Source organism: Oryx dammah, unplaced genomic scaffold (assembly GCF_014754425.2).
Source record: "Oryx dammah isolate SB20612 unplaced genomic scaffold, SCBI_Odam_1.1 HiC_scaffold_12, whole genome shotgun sequence".
In the NCBI taxonomy this organism is placed as follows: domain Eukaryota; kingdom Metazoa; phylum Chordata; class Mammalia; order Artiodactyla; family Bovidae; genus Oryx; species Oryx dammah.
Window position 1 is genome coordinate 26,529,767 of NW_024070196.1, and position 17,417 is coordinate 26,547,183.

Sequence of the window (17,417 nt, forward strand, 5' to 3'; positions counted from 1 at the left end):
ATCTTGAGAAAGAAGAATGGAACTGGAGGAATCAACTTGCTTGACTTCAGGCTCTACTACAAAGCCACAGTCATCAAGACAGTATGGTATTGGCACAAAGACAGAAATATAGATCAATGGAACAAAATAGAAAGCCCAGAGATAAATCCACACACATATGGACACCTTATCTTTGACAAAGGAGGCAAGAATATACAATGGAGTAAAGACAATCTCTTTAACAAGTGGTGCTGGGAAAACTGGTCAACCACCTGTAAAAGAATGAAACTAGATCACTTTCTAACACTGCACACAAATATAAACTCAAAATGGATTAAAGATCTAAATGTAAGACCAGAAACTATAAAACTCCTAGAGGAGAACATAGGCAAAACACTCTCCAACATAAACCACAACAGGATCCTCTATGATCCACCCCCCAGAATTCTGGAAATAAAAGCAAAAATAAACAAATGGGACTTAATTAAAATTAAAAGCTTCTGCACAACAAAGGAAAATATAAGCAAAGTGAAAAAACAGCCTTCCAAATGGGAAAAAAATAATAGCAAATGAAGCAACTGACAAACAACTAATCTCAAAAATATACAAGCAACTCCTGCAGCTCAATTCCAGAAAAATAAACGACCCAATCAAAAAATGGGCCAAAGAACTAAATAGACATTTCTCCAAAGAAGACATACGGATGGCTAACAAACACATGAAAAGATGCTCAACATCACTCATTATTAGAGAAATGCAAATCAAAACCACAATGAGGTACCACTTCACACCAGTCAGAATGTCTGCAATCCAAAACTCTGCAAGCAATAAATGCTGGAGAGGGTGTGGAGAGAAGGGAACCCTCCTACACTGTTGGTGGGAATGCAAACTAGTACAGCCACTATGGAGAACAGTGTGGAGATTCCTTAAAAAAAATTGCAAATAGAACGGCCTTATGACCCAGCAATCCCACTGCTGGGCATACACACAGAGGAAACCAGAATTGAAAGAGACACATGTACCCCAATGTTCATCGCAGCACTGTTTATAATAGCCAGGACATGGAAACAACCTAGATGTCCATCAGCAGATGAATGGATAAGAAATCAGTGGTACATATACACAATGGAGTATTACTCAGCCGTTAAAAAGAATACATTCGAATCAGTTCTGATGAGGTAGATGAAACTGGAGCCAATTATACAGAGTGAAGTAAGCCAGAAAGAAAAACACCAATACAGCATACTAACACATATATATGGAATTTAGAAAGATGGCAATGATGACCCTGTATGCAGGACAGCAAAAAAGACATAGATGGGTATAGCGGACTTTTGGACTCAGTGGGAGAGGGAGAGGGTGAGATGATTTGGGAGAATGACATTGAAACATGTATAATATCATGTAAGAATCGAATTGCCAGTCCATGTCTGATGCAGGATATGGCACGCTTGGGGCTGGTACGCAGGGATGACCCAGAGAGATGTTGTGGGGAGGGGGGTGGGAGGGGGCTTCATGTTTGGGAACGCATGTACACCCATGGTGGATTCATGTCAATGTATGCCAAAACCAATACAGAATTATAAAGTAAAAAAAAATAAATTATATAAAAAAATAAAATAAAATAAAAAATTCAACATTCAGAAAACTAAAAAAAATAAAAATTAAAAATAAATAAATAAATAAATAAAAGTGATTGCATTTATTTATTTATTTGGCTTCAGTCTTAGCCATGTGGGATCTTTCATTGCAGCAGACAGACTCTCTAATTGTGCTACGTGGGCTCAGTAGTTACAGCACACAGGCTTAGCTGCTCTGCAGCTTGTAGAATCTTAGTTCCCCACCCAGGGGTCAAATCCACAAACCCCCTGCATTGCAAGGCAGACTCTTAACCATTAGACTGCCAGGGAAGTCCCAATATTTCTTTTTATTTTATAGACACTTTTTTTTTTTTCAAATGCTCACTATGGCCATCTGTTATGTTAATAATTACTAGTTAATATAAAATAGCATTTTCTAATTAAATTTAAATGCATATTGGAAAAGGTTTACACCAAGTTAGAACTATATACATAATGAACTGTGAAAATGTTATTTTAAAAAAGTCAGAGGAGTCTGCCAGGAGGCAGGAGTCCATAGGGTTGCAAAGGGTTGAACATAACTGAAGTGACTTAGCACACACGCACATATCTTGAATTACTATAGAAAGGACTTTCTCCAGAAAAAGCTGAACTTGGCAGAAAATTCTTAGAAATGTTAGTATAAGTTTTGCCCCCGACCACCTGCTAAGATAATTTCTTCCAAAAAGCCTTGTCATTTCTCCTCTGACATATGAAGGGCTTGTAAGTCATTACTCCACCCTCAGAAGAAGAAAAAGATGAACAAAGTGCTAATAGACATCTCTTCTTAAATTAATCAGAGAATTGAGGTCAAAAGGCAAATTGCCACCTAGAAAACTGGAGAAACAAGTGAATACAGCAGTTTCCTAAGGGCAGAAGCCACTGGAGCCAGTAACTGGAAGGAATATTTAAATGGTTATTGAGGACAACTTGCTGGACCCTGAATGTGGTCTCACTTGAGAGTTAGACTACAGAGGGCCCAGTCTTAGATCTCTACATTCCAGGAGTCTTCCTCTACCACTCCTCACTTAGTGAAAGTTAGTGAAAAATCTCCCTTATCTTTTGGGCAGGTGAATGAAACAAGTAACTTTTAAAAATATGTCTAAGAGAAGAGTAACCCGTTTGAAATATGCCACCTTGAAGGTTCTGTGTAACAAAGGCCTACCTCAGGAAATCTACTTTACTTTCACTGAAGCTTTATCTGACTGATAGAAAGGGCAACTTTAAAAATTCAAGCTCCTTCTAGCCTTGTTTTCACACATAAAGGGTCAAAAAAGATTTAAAAACTCTTGAAATTTTAAAGTCACAGACAAGATACTTAGGCCCACTAAAAAATTTAGATTTAATCATAAGATAATTATAATCATTCTCTCCTCATCAATAATGCTACATTTATAGTAACAGTGGGTTATGAATGAGACATTACTTTGTCAACAAAGGTCCGTCTAGTCGAGGCTATGGTTTTTCCAGTAGTCATGTATGGATGTGAGAGTTGGACTATAAAGAAAGCTGAGCACTGAAGGATTGATGCTTTTGAATTTTGGTATTGGAGAAGACTCTTGAGAGTCCCTTGGACTGCAAGGAGGTCCAACCAGTCCATCCTAAAGGAGATCAGTCCTGGGTGTTCATTGGAAGGACTGATATTGAAGTTGAAACTCCAATACTTTGGCCACCTGATGTGAAGAACTGACTCATTGGAAAAGACCCTGATGCTGGATGGGATTGGGGGCAGGAGGAGAAGCGGACGATAGAGGATGATATGGTTGGATGTCATCACTGACTCGATGGACATGAGTTTGGGTAAACTCTGGCAGTTAGTGATGGACAGGGAGGCCTGACATGCTGTGGTTCATGGAGTTGCAAGGAGTTGGACACGACTGAGCAACTGAACTAAACTGAACTGATGAATGAGACAGCTACAAGAGAGAAACTCTATTTAAGAAGAATTCACTAGGGAAACCCAAAGACCATTGTAGAGGAAAACAATGACACACAAGGAAGCTGAATTCTCTGGTCCTTAAAGCTAGAGCAAACAGTAAGCACAGTCTAATCTCTAGAGATATAAAACTTTACAGTAAAGGCCTGTTTACATCCATTGCTATCACATAATATGTCATATATAAATTAAACATTACCAAGTATGCTAAAGGCAAGAAAAAACAGTCTGAAGAGAAAAAAGCAAGCACCAAAGCCACACTCAGATATGACAAAGATTTTGGAATCATCAAACCAGGAATTTAAAACAACTATAATTAACATTCTAAGGAACCTATAGGCAGAAACATAGATAACATTGGACAACATATGCTTACTGTAAGGACAAAGATAAAAATTCTTAGAAAAAAATCAAAGGAAATGCTAGAAAAAATTAAAGTATAATTGAAATAAAAAATACGTTTGAAAGGCTCATAAACAGACTGGAAATAACTAAGAAAAGAATCAGTGAACTTGAAAATATGTTAAGTAGAAATTTGTCAAACTGAAATCCAAAGAGAAAATAATGAAGATTCCCCCAAATACCCCCAAAGAATAGTTTTTAAGAAAGTTGTGCATATCTTTCATTTCCCCCTCATTATTTGTTATCATAGCTATGGCAGAACTCAGATATCCTAAAATCTAATTACATGATTCAAAATTCCTTGAATTTCTAAATTAATTGTAGGTTAGATAGTTGACTAGATACTTGAACCAACTTCATGACAATTTTTAAGTTATAATTATTTGTAGTTATTTGTTTACTGTTTTATCTCTGTAGCATGTGTCATGACTATTAATATTTTGTTCACCAAATATATATTCATTAATGATTAAATACATTTTTTGGAATATTTTTACTTATGCTTTGTAAAACTGCATTAGCATTCAGTTCAGTTCAGTCACTCAGTCGTGTCCGACTCTTTGCGACCCCATGAATTGTACCACGCCAGGCCTCCCTGTCCATCACCAACTCCCAGAGTTCACTCAGACTCATGTCAATCGAGTCGGTGATGCCATCCAGCCATCTCATCCTCTATCCTCCCCTTCTCCTCCTGCCCCCAATCCCTCCCAGCATCAAGGTCTTTTCCAATGAGTCAACTCTTCACATGAGGTGGCCAAAGTATTGGAGTTTCAGCTTCAGCATCAGTCCTTCCAGTGAACACCCAGGACTGATTTCCTTTAGGATGGACTGGTTGGATCTCCTTGCAGTCCAAGGGACTCTCAAGAGTCTTTACATTGACATAGATACAGACCTTCATATAGACAAAGTGTACTCAACTAAACAAATTATTGAATAGGCTAACAAATGAGGCAATGCTGTTACGGACATGAGACATAATTCCACTTATTTTTCTAGACACCAGAACTTTGAGAGGGTAAATGTCTGTTGCTTCAAGCCACCCAGTTTTTCATATTTTTTATAGTTGTGCTAGGAAACTAATGGAGTTATTCTATCAACTACTTGGAAAATTGTTATTATAACTGAAAACTTAAAATTTTCACTCATTTTCAAGTTTTTATTTATATATCTCAATTTTTAGCATAGGCCAAGCATTTACTTTGAGTATGGATCAGTTTCTTGGAATTTACCACTAGCTTTGTTGCATAAAATGAAAACTATCCATTCTAAACAGTTTCCGTTTCCTTGAAGTACAATAAGAACAAACTTTGGCCACCTGATGCAAAGAGCTGACTGTATGGAAAAGACCTTGATGATGGGAAAGATTGAAGGCAGGAGGAGAATGGGGGTGACAGAGGATGAGATGGTTGGATGGCCTCATCGACTCAATGGACATGAGTTTGAGCAAACTCCAGGAGATAGCGAAGGACAGGGAAGCTGGCATGCAGTTGTCCATGGGACTGCAAAGAGTCAGACACAACTGACTGACTGAACAACAAGAACAAAACATAAACAAAAGAATGCATATTGAAAAATGTTTCTAGGGTTTTTTTTTTTGTTTGTTTTACAAGTCTCTATATATTTCTTTAAAAATATATTATTGCTGTAATGATTATTTCTGATAAGATAAGTATTTTTTAACCAACTTGTCATTTTAATCTCTTGAAAATTTAGTTTTTGACTTAGTATTCAAAGAACTGGCATTTTCAAAGAACTATATTTCAAACTGTAGTATTCAAAGAACTGTAGTTTTTCAGCAATCAAATCATACAATTATAGCATTAGGTGCAAGTGGCATAAATAAAATTTGGAACACTTGCAACTGATGTTTAATAAGCAAATGAGTGGGAAGCCCTAGTTGCTCAGTGTTTAAAAAAAAAAAAATCTGCCTGCCAATGCAGGAGACACAGGAGAAGCAGGTTAATCCCTGGGTTGGGAAGGGAAGGAGGAAGAAATGGCACCCCACTCCAGTATTCTTGCCTGGAGAATCCCATGGACAGAGGAGCCTGGTGGGCTACAGTTCATAGAGTCACAAAGAGTTGGATACAACTGAGCACACACATGAATATATGAGTAAGTTGGTGGATGTGTACTTGAGAGCATTACATGCAGTATGACCCTAACATCAGCCAGTCTAATGTTCGAAGAAAACATAGCTCTGATGTTTGGGGGCTAAGGTTATGTGGAGGTCAGAAGAGTCACTCCAATATCTTTTGCATATGTCTCCATGGCAATTATAATATTTCTTCATGTGTCTTTATTTCCTTTTGGGTATGCAAAAAAGGACATCTCCACCCTATCCATGAAAATATCCTGTCTGGCATAGTGACTGATATAGTAAACATTGCTCTAATTTGTTAAGTGAATAAGTTGATAATCAATGAATGAATAAACAAAACGTTTTACTTTAAAATACCTTCTAAAGACAGTGGTAGTTATTTGAAAACAGTCATTAAGGGGAGATTTTTGATTAGAAAATCAGCTAACTCCTCTGGATATAACAAAAGACACCAGTGTTCATCATCCAACTATTTTTCTATCTCTGTGTAGGTTATTTAAAATTAAAACACTTTGTACAGATGAGGATATATGGCATAGGAAGACCTCTGTCATTGACTTAGTAAAACAGAATAGATCTCCAAAGAAATTGAGGCTTTCCTGTCTGTGGAGATTAATGGAAGTGTAGGCAAAATATTAGAAAAAATTCAGGAATCTCTTTTCAAAACAGATGAAAATTACTTCAGTAATATTAACAAAGCCGTGATACATTTTAAGCAGTGATACAATTTTGATTGCTCAGAATTATTAAAACCAATTATAGAGCTAGAACGCTTTTGTTTGCACTGTGATTGATGCTCTTTTATATCTTATAGTGATAGCTTTGGGGCAGAACCCCTGTCTATTAAACAAATCACCATGTCTCCTCTTTTCCTTCTTCTCTGTGTTAAATCATTATGTTTTTATGGCCAGCATTTATTTTGTAGGAGTATATTGTAACCCTAACAACCTTAACTTTAGAGGCATCTTGAGCCTCCTGAATATAATTCAAAAAGTTCATAAAGAACTTTATTTTTCTTAAGGAGTTACCTGGGCTGTGTGTATTTTTATGGAAGGGATTTGAAAAATTCAGCGTGTTCCCTCCCCTTAAAGTAGACCCACTGAAGTGTTTAAAAAAGAGATCCTACTCTCACAAATTAAATCCTCATCTTTCTAGGGAAGAGAGATTGATGGTCAAATATTTTTCAGTAACTTCTTGAAAAATTTGTTTAAAAATGGCCTTCATATTGAGAGATTATTGATGATTTATTAAAAGTTCACATGCTTTATGTCAAACTAAAATTTCAAGGTCTAATGGTGCAATGAAAGATTCATACATTAATGTGTCAACAATGATATCTTTTCCTTCACTCTATAGTTCTAACCTCAAATTTATACACACTTGAAAAAAATAAAGAACTGGACCATATAGCATTTATGGTTTACATATTTATTTTTCATTTTCCTTTTGGAAATATATGTAACATCAATTCAATGAAGTATTAAAGAAAATGCAATGAGAAAGCTTCACTGAAATTAGCATTTTTAACATACTAATAGTTGTGATACTGAACTGCAAAGCAGTACCCCAGGAATTCCTGAAGAGTCATGCTGCCATCTATTGACAATGTGGATGTCTTTTAATGGTTATACAGTGCAAGAAAAAAACATTTTTTTTAGAATATGTTTTCCAAAAATCTGGTGTTTCTGAAAATATCTACTTTGTATGATAAATATATGGCATTCAAAATTATAATACATTATTAAATTTGTAGGAAGTGATTATTAGTGAATTGTTTGGTACCAGCAAACTTGCTGAATGTTGTAGAAATTTTTGAGTACTAGTCAGTAATTTGAGGAAAATGTAGTAACTGATCCCGTGTTTATCACAATACAGTTTTCCTATATTTACTATATTCAATAGAATAGGATTCATATGCATTATTAGGAATGTAAAATAACATTTTAAAAAGTGAAACAGTACTTCAGCATATTGGTTATTTAGAGAAAGAAAAAAGTATGTGTGATCAACCAACATAGATTAAAAAACCATGTTTACCAATTTTCTTTCTGTTATTTCATGATACATTACATTAAGATGAAAGTGAAAGTTAGTTGCTCTGTCCTGTTGAAATCTTTGTGACCCCATGGACTGTAGCCGTCCAAGCTCCTCTGTCTATGAGATTTCCCAGGCAGGAAACTGGAGGGAGTTGCCATGCCCTTCTCCAAGGAATCTCCCTGACCCAGGTATTGAGCTTTGGTGTCTAGCACTGCAAGCAGATCTGAGCCACCAGGGAAGCCCTGTTAAGATGGAAAGCACCTGTATTTCATGTCTTCTGAAGCAGAGACTTCCCAAAGAGAGCAAGACAAAACTGTAACTGGACAATTGGAATTTAAGTTACTAAACATTTTGAATCTAGGCCATATATAGTTGAGAAAATCCCCTCAGAATTTTTCTCTCCTCTTTTCCTATTCAGATATTTAATGTGTCAATATTTAGTATAACAGGATGCCAGATGAAGTGAAAATAAACAGATATGTCAACTGCTTCTACTTTCATAGCTGGAGACAACAAGTATTTGCTCATCCTAGATTATACATGCCTTCCCATTGACCAGGAAAAGTGCGTAACAGAATGTTGTAGTTTGAAAGTTTTCTCTTTAGATCCTTTTTTTGTTTATAGCTGTATTGTGTGAGAGTGCACTGATGTGGATTGAGATTCCTGAATATTTTTGGAGGGAATGTCTGATATTCCCGACATTCTATTTGGGATAAATTTACTCAAACCAAGGTTTTGAATATGGAATTCTCAAAAAAAAAAAAAAAAGAGGGGAACTGCTGTGGTGAAATAGTCTCAAACAAGGACAGAGTGGTGATGATGGAGTACTGGCAGCTGGACCTGAACCTCTCTGGTCTGCCACTTTGCCTCTTGGTCCTGTGAATTTAATGAGCTATGATCTTGCACTCTAACAAGGACATCTCTATAGCAGTGAACATGTGTCCAATAGACTGAGCAGAACAGTGTCCACAGCGCCAATTTTTCAAAAAGTCAGAATACTATTTAAATATACATACTCCGTTTTCTGTTGACACCACTTAAACATCCTTTCCAGCAAAATATAATAGTAAAATCATGATTTTATCAATATTTACATCTATGTCAAAGATAGCCTTTGATCCAACTATCAAGGAAATATTTAATTTTCCATTCTTTATAAACATTAACATATTTATGAGAAATAACTATCTCATCAAACTGAATTTAATTTTTTTTTACAACTTTCATATACTTCACTCCAGGGTATTGGAAATATAGCAATTTGCCTATTGCTAACCACCTGTGCTGAACATATATATAGTACTGAAATGCATATCTAGAGGACACCTATTAATACTTACATCAAACATTTCAGTTCATGTTCTCCTCTGTTTATACCATAAATGTGGGGAAATTTACTAGGGAATAATACAAGGATACAGTTTGGAACCCTTCACTGTTTGAACCCTTCAATCAATTGCTTTACAATCCACTAAATGTATAAATGGACTAAAAATCCAACAGATAGCAATTAGTTGAAACTGTTTTGCTGCTAAAATAATAATAATAATAATAAGTGCCCCAGAATATCTAAACTTTCAAAGAAACTAAATGATATCCTCATGACTTCCTTGTAGTCAATCTCTTTCAAGCAGTGTAACTCAATAATCAGCTCAGTGGGAGAGGAAGTAATTCTAACTGTAGCCTCTCAAGAAGACATTGTAGGATACCGTCAGAATAAAAATACAGAAAGATGATAGATATTCTTTCTTCGCTTTGCCTGTTCAATCTTACTCTAGGTGATAAAAACTTTTGCTAAGGTGAAATCTCTGATAGGCCCCTTAGCTCATCTACAAACTCTATAATAAATGTAAATTTTCCCAACTTACAAAAATATCCTTTATAGCAAATTAGTTTGTCTGGTTTGGAATTACACAAAACTGTAAAGTTCTCTTTTTTTGAGGTGGAGTATCCCCTGATGTGAAGAACAGACTCAATGGAAAAGACCCTGATGCTGGGACAGATTGAAGAGGGGAGAAAGGGAGGACTGAGGATGAGATGGTTGAAAGGCATCACCGAGTCAATGGACATGAGTTTGAGTAAACTCCAGGAGTTGGTGATGGACAGGGAGGCCTGGCGTGCTACAGTCCGTGGGGTTGCAAAGAGTTGGACATGACTGAACAATTGAACTGAACTGAGAGTTGCTTTATAATGTTGTATTAGTTTCTGCTGTACAAAGTAGTGAATCAGATATATTATACACACACACACACACACACACACACACACACATCCCTTCCCTACCACCCTCCCTTCCCCCATCTCACCTATCTAGGTTATCACAGAACACCAAACTGAGCTCCCTTGCTGTATATACAGCAGGTTTCCACTAGCTCTCTGTTTTATACTTGCTGGTACACATACAAAAATCCATCTCCCAATTCACCCCCCACCATGTCCATATGTCTATTCTCTACATCCACATCTCTATTCCTGCCCTGCAAAGAGACTCATCTGTACCGTTTTTCTAGATTCCAAATACATGTGTTAATATATAATGTTTGTTTTTCTCTTTCTGGCTTCACTCTGTATGACAGACTCTAGATCCATCCAGATCGCTACAAACGGCTCAGTTTTGTTCCTTTTTATGGCTCAGTACCCCTGGTGGCTCAGCGGTTAAAGCGTCTGCCTGCAACGCAGGAGACCTGGGTTCAATCCCTGGGTCGGGAAGATCCCCTGGAGAAGGAAATGGCAACCCACTCCAGTATTCTTGCCTGGAGAATCCCATGGATGGAGGAGCCTGGTGGGCCACAGTCCACGGAGTCGCAAAGAGTCGAACACGACTGAGCGACTTCACGTTCACTTTCACTTTCACCATTCCATTATATACATGTATCACTTATTCTTTATCCATTCAGCTGTTGATGGACATTTAAGTTGCTTCTATGTCCTAATGTAAATAGTGCTGCAGTGAACATTGGAGTGCATGTGTTTTTTTGAGTTATGATTTTCTCAGGATGTATGCCCAGGAGTGGGACTGCAGGGTCATATGGTAGTTCTATTTTTTAGTTTATTAGGAATCAATCACCATATTCTTCTCCATAGTGGCTGTATCGATTTATATTCCCACCAACAGTGCAAAAGCGTTCTTTTTCTCCACCCCCTTTACAGCATTTATTGTTTGTGGATTTTTTGATGATGGCCAGTCTCTGATGTGAGGTAATATCTTATTGTAGTTTTGATCTGCATTTCTCTAATAATCAGTGATGGTAAGCATCTTTTCATGTGCCCCTGGGCCATCTGTATCTTTAGAAAAATGTCTATTTAGGTCTTCTGCCCATTTTTCGATTGAGTTATTTTCCCTCCCAGCTTGCCCTTCTCAGAGGCTACGCAAACACTGAGAGAAAGGGAACATTAGTGACTTCTTATTTTATCATTCTTATGTTTCTGTCCTTTCTTCCCCATGCACTAGACTGTCCCTGTCTTTTTCAGGGCAAGCTGGAGTAGGAAGAAATGGTAGGGGGCATTAAAGATCTAATTTTGCACTTAAATAATTCAGTGTTGTTTCCTCTGGAAAAATCTAATGATTAAAGCTCATTTTCTTCCTTGGGTTGTCTTGGAGATTTCTCAGAATTCTTTTCAGGGTCCTAGCAAGTGGCTCTTTTGCCTTCAGCTGGCTTTTCAACCTCTTTGTCAATTACCACAACCATTGTTATACTCCAGCCCCTTTGGGTATATGCTGCTTCACCCTCTGAACACCATTCAGAACACAGTTTTGCTTTTAAAGCAACCATTAACAGACCACTTCCTGCTAATTCCACAATGTTGATCTTCTGTAACAGAAAATGCAGGCATTTGCAAATGCAACCATCTACCTTCCTACCAGGGACTCATTCATCCAGTAGCTCCCCTTTCACATTTTTTTTTTTTTTTTTGGTTTAGTCAACTCTGATACTAGTTCATGGTTTCCTCTATATTCTAGAAAACACATAACAATAGTCTCTAAGTAGTGCCTTCGCAAGACTTGAAATGAGGAGTGATTATTTACCAACCCTCTCCAACCTTTTCACCACACAGCACCTACTGCAGTTTTCACAATCTAAATTCTTTTTTATGCCATCAAATTTGTGACAGCTTAAGGATTGCAAACTGGTTTTAAATACTTCCTTCTGTAAGGTGATCTAATGTCTCATTTTGGAATGTAGGACTACTAAGCCACTTAATTTATGTTTTGTTTTTTTTAGCACCCGACTCTTTGCAACCCCATGGACTGTAGCCCACCAGGCTTCTCCATCCATGGAATTTTCCAGGCATGAGTACTGGAGTGGGTTGCCATTTCCTTCTCCAGGTGATCTTCCTGACCCAGGGATTGAACCACGTCTCCTGCATTGCAGGCAGGTGCTTTACCATCTGAGCCACCAAGGAATCTCAAGCAAAACACAAAAGTGATAACCAAGAATGAATCACACACACACACATTCAAAATGGAGTCTCATTTCAAGAAGCTGACACTAGAGTGTAAGGATGTTACACTAAATACACTATGTCCCACACGGAAAATACAAATAATGAGGTGAGGAAATCTGAATCATGTGTGTGTGTGCACTCAGTCACTTCAGTTATGTCTGATTCTTTGTGACCCTATGGACTGTAGCCCACCAGACTCCTCTGTCCATGGGATTCTCTGGTCAAGAATACTGGAGTGGGTTGCCATACCCTCTTCCAGGGGATCTTCCCAACCCAGGTACTGAACTCGCATCTCCTGAATTGGCAGGTGGATTCTTTACCCACTGAAACATCTGGAAAGCCCTGTCTGAACAGTGAAAGTGAATGTGAAAGTGAAGTCGCTCAGTCGTGTCTGACTCTTTGCGACCCCATGGACTATATAGCCCACCAGGCTCCTCTGTCCATGGGATTTCCCAGGCAAGAATACTGGAGTGGGTTGCCATTTCCTTCTCCAGGGGATCTTCCCAACCCAGGGATCGAACCCGGGTCTCCCACATTGCGGGCAGATGCTTTACCATCTGAGCCACCAGGGAAGCAGGTATCAAATCATAATGGGAAGATTATCACAGGAACACTCCCCAAGTTTTTGTGTGTTATAGTCTGCTTTGAGGAAAACAATTCAATCTTTAAAAATAAAAATACAGGACTTCCTAGTGGCATAGTGGATAAGAATCCGCCTGCCAATTCAAGGGACACAGGTTTGATCCCTGGTCCGGGAAGATTCCACATGCCATGGAGCAACTAAGCCTGTGTGCCAGAACTGCCAAAGCCTGAACACTCTAGAGCCCAAGAGTCACAATTAAGGGGCCCCTGTGCTGCAACTACTGAAGCCCTTGGACCCTAGAGCCAGCAAGTTGAAACTACTGAGCCCACATGCCTAGATAGAGCCTCTGCTTTGCAACTAGAGAAGCCACTGCAATGAGAAGCCCACACAGCTCAGCCAGAGAGTAGACCACACTTTCTCCAACTAGAGAAAGCCTGCAAGTAGCAACAAAGACCCAGCACAGCCAAAAAATAAAATAAATAAAGCAGTGTACATGGCAAAGACATATTTTAAAAAATCAAAATTTAGGCCAAAATTTAGAGCCACACAGTGCCCAGGTAGAGATCAGGAAAAGCTGTCATTTGCTGTGTACTTACTGTATATTAAACTTCCATTATTATTATTATCACTTAGTATGAATTTAAAAAAAAAAAAAAGGACCACACAGCTTAAGTATTCTTATCATGCCCATTCATACACAGTTGTTCAGTGGTAAAGATGGGATTTATTAGGGTCCTAGGTTCCAGTAGACATGGGATCTGAAGAAAAACAGCCATGATTGTGTTCTGATCACTACCCTACTCCTGTTAGGGATACATTTGTCACCATATGACTTCATATGGAAAACCTGTAGCCAGAATATAGGAATATCTCAGCTTCTGAATAGCCAAAGTTATAGAAACTTTATCATATTTACAAATTGGATATTTTGAACTGAAAATCAATATTTACCCACATGGTATTCTAAGACTCATTTAAGTTCAGATCAGCTGTGATCATATTTTCTTGGTTATGAATAAGTTAACGATTATGGCATTTGTGTATTATTAAAAGTAGTTTTTAGTTAAGTCAGTGCTTAAATAATAACTCGGGAAGATCAGTTGTAAAGATTACAGGAGATGTTGTTTCATGTAGTACAATTTCTATTGTTTTTATTTAATGCATTATTAATTTCTAGTGGTAAAGAAGTGACTGCTACCAATGAAGTTAGCAGCACTTTAAAAAATACCAAGGCCTTCAAGGTTTCTATTCTTCTTTTTCAGTTACACCTGCATAGTAGAGTAATAAGTATATTCAATTTTTTATATTGAATTTATTCTGGAAAGAAAGACATCAGTAAGACATGCCTGGACATTTCTCTATTTGTTTCAAAGACAGATGTGGTTATAGATTTCAAATTGAGATTTCAACCAGAAAATACATTAGTCTAATTTCTCCTCCCACCAGTAGTTATCATTATTATCAATACAATTTAATACTAATAGCCAAACTTTCTAGGTTCTTAGGTATAACTTAGGTGCAATTAACATACTTTGAAAATTTTTTGCCAGTTTAGTAGGTCTCTCTTTAAGGTACCATCAAAAACAATATGTTCTGGGAGAAAAATCATGAACTTTGTAATCAGTCCCAGATTGATTCAAATCCCAGCTCATCCATTTATTACTTGAATGAGCTTCATCAAGTTCAAAATCCCTGAACCTCAACTTTCTCACTTCTATAGCTCTTCTGAGAGTACAAGATAGTATTTGTGACCTGATGTATGGTCAAGGGTCACAAATTGGTAGCTGTGATGATTTTGAGTACAGAGTGACTCACTTTCATTCTTTATTCAAAATCATCATTTTGGAGCTTCAAACCTTGGCAACGACAATGATTTTTTTTTTTTTCCTGTCAAAGTGAGAGGATAAGCAAGACTGACTCAAAGGCATCTCTTCGCACAGGGTGACAAAGGGAGTTCTGTTCATATTAGAGACCCTTTGATGCAGTTCTAAGAAGAAACAATCACAAGTGATCTGCCTCTCCTCCAGGCTGGAGCAACACTTCCATTTTTCTTAAAGAGAAAATTTTAAATGCTAATAAAGACATTGCTTCTATAAAGTAGTTATTTTATTTTATTTTTTTTTTTGAGAATCATCTTAGCCTAAAAATTAGGTGCTTAGAGCTTGACTTCTATGTTAGAGTACTCCAGATAAATAGAATATATATATGTGTGTGCGTGTGTGTGTGTGTGTGTGTGTGTGTGTGTATAAAAAGTGGTTTATGATACATTACTAACTCACATGATTATAGTCTGGAAGTCCCAAAATCTACCTTCTGCAAACTGGAGACTCAGGGAGGCATGTACTGCAGTTAGAAGGCTAGAGAGCCAGTAGCATAGATACCAGTCCAATTTATGAAGCCCTGAGTGCAGGTGCATCAAAGCCAGACGGATGCTGATATATTAGCTTAGTCAGGCTCCGAGAGGGTGAACCTTTCCTTCCTTCAACTTTTTGTTCTACTCAGGTCCTCAGAGGATTGGATGATGCTTCCCAGGTGAAAAGGGCAATCTACTTTGCTCAGTCTACCTGTTCAGATGCTAATCTCTTCCAGAAACAGTCTCACAGACACACCCCAAAACAATGTTGAACCAGATATCTGGCTACCCCAGATATCTGGCTACCCCAGATATCTGGCTACCCCAGATATCTGGCTACCCCATGGGCCAGTCAAGATAACCTATGAAATTAATTGTTGTACCTTATAATTCTGACACTTCTTAGTTTTGTGTTCTGTAACTTTAAGCCAATCACTTAAATGCTCTGTGTCTCAGTTTTCTGTGAAACAGACAAAATAAAATAGTGTGAAAAATAAATCAGTTACTATTATAGTTACACTAATATTTTATTATATATCTATACTTGATAACAGTAAATATTAAATGAATGTAGAGTTTTCAGATTTTATACTTTATTTTTCTCTTATGTTTCAGTCAGTTTTTTCACCTTGACTCTATCTTGCAGTCAGTGGTCAAGAAAATACAGAAAAACTAGAAAGCTTGTTACTATAAAAATATAGCTCCTGGTGTATTGATTTGTTGTGTTCCTATAATATATACAGAAATGACCATTTATAAATTTATTCACAATGTATAGTACTGTTAAATTTTACTTTTGTTAACAAAAATGTCATTTAGATTAAAAAAAATAGATACAGAAAGATGTATGTCATGAAATATCCCTTATATGTAGAATCTAGGAAAAAGTTACAAATGAACTTATTTATAAAATAGAGGTAAAGGGACTTCCCTACTGTTCCATTGGTTAAGACTTCACATTCCAATGTAGTTAGTTTGTGTTCCATCCCTGGTTGGGGAGCTAAAATTCCATATACCTCACTCCAAAAGAACCAATTTAAGACAGAAACAATATTGTAAAAAATTCAATAAAGACTTTTAAAAAATGGTCTACCACCACAACAACAAAAACTTAAAAAAAGAAGAAAAAAAAAAACAGACACAGACTCACAGATGTAGAAAACAAATCAGGGGATAAGGGGGAGAGGGATAATTTTGAAGATTGGGATTGATGTGCATATACTATTTTATATGAAATAGATAACTAATAAGAACATGGTGACTAGCACAGGGAACTCTACTCAGTGACCTGCAATGGTCTATATTGGGGAAAGTATCTAATCTAAAAAAATTAAAAAGACTGTGTCTATGTCTGACTGATTCACTTTGCTATACACCTGAAACTAGTTCAGTTCAGTCAGTTCAGTCACTCAGTTGTGTCCAACTCTTTGTGACCCCTTGAACCACAGAACGCCAGGCCCCCTTGTCCATCACAAATTCCCAAAGTTCACGCAAATTCACGTTCATTGTGTTGGTGACACAATCCAGCCATCTCATCCTCTGTCGTCCCCTTCTCCTCCTGCCCCCAATCCCTCCCAGCATCAGAGTCTTTTCCAATGAGTCAACTCTTCACATGAGGTGGCCAAAGTACTGGAGTTTCAGCTTTAGCATCAGTCCTTCCAATGAACACCCAGGACTGATCTCCTTTAGAATGGACTGGTTGGATCTCCTTGCAGTCCAAGGGACTCTCAAGAGTCTTCTCTAACACCACAGTTCAAAAGCATCAATTCTTTGGCACTCAGCCTTCTTCACAGTCCAACTCTCACATCCATACATGACCACTGGGAAAACCATAGCCTTGACTAGATGGACATTTGTTGGCAAAGTAATGTCTCTGCTTTTCAACATGCTATCTAGGTTGGTCATAATTTTCCTTTAAGGAGTAAGCATCTTTTAATTTCATGGCTGCAAGCACCATCTGCAGT